The 704-nt window shown below is 39.2% G+C and overlaps 1 non-coding gene across 1 annotated transcript; it reads right to left on the bottom strand.

Annotated features, from left to right (window-relative positions):
* Positions 1–380: 380 nt before the first annotated feature.
* LOC121140571 lies at positions 381–486 on the bottom strand. Its single transcript, XR_005877502.1, has one exon. It is a non-coding gene; the product is annotated as a U6 spliceosomal RNA (small nuclear RNA).
* Between the last annotated feature and the right edge of the window lie 218 nt (positions 487–704).

Here is a 704-nt window from a genome sequence, read left to right as displayed (position 1 = left end):
TAATTTGAATCTAACTTTCTTTGCTTTGCTCTTACAATGGTTACAATTCTTTTTTTTTTTTTACGAGACAGGGTTTCTCTGTATTGTTTTGGAGGCTGTCGGTCCAGCCTGATCTCGAACTCATAGAGATCCGCCTGCCTCTGCCTCCTGAATACTGGGATTAAAGGCGTGTGCCACCACTGCCCGGCTATGGTTACAATTCTTACTTTCAAACTACACAGCAGAAACATAGTTACATCTCCAGCTCCTCACCTACACTTGCATACATACACACAAATGCACAAGCTTACATATAAATAAACATGAGCCATAGACCACATTCGCTCTTTTGTTTCCACATACTGACTGATTAAAATATATTTCAACTTTGTATTGTTTATTAAAAATTGGGTTTTTGCTGATGTAAAAGAGAATAGGCAGGGGCCATGCTAATCTTCTCTGTATCGTTCCAATTTTAGTATATGTGCTGCCGAAATGGGAATAAACCTACCACAAGACCCAGCAACTCCACTCTTAGGCATATATCCAAAAGATGCCCATTCATACAACAAGGATGTCTGTTCCACTATGTTCATAGCAGCATTATTTGTAATAGCCAGAACTTGGAAGCAACCTAGATGCCCCTCAACCGAAGAGTGGATAGAGAAAATGTGGTACATTTACACAATGGAGTACTATTCAGCAGAAAAAAACAATGGAATTCT

The sequence above is a fragment of the Mesocricetus auratus genome, unplaced genomic scaffold (assembly GCF_017639785.1).
Source record: "Mesocricetus auratus isolate SY011 unplaced genomic scaffold, BCM_Maur_2.0 Super-Scaffold_100004, whole genome shotgun sequence".
In the NCBI taxonomy this organism is placed as follows: domain Eukaryota; kingdom Metazoa; phylum Chordata; class Mammalia; order Rodentia; family Cricetidae; genus Mesocricetus; species Mesocricetus auratus.
Note: the sequence above shows the minus strand (reverse complement) of the source record. Positions and strands in the feature narration are given on the sequence as shown.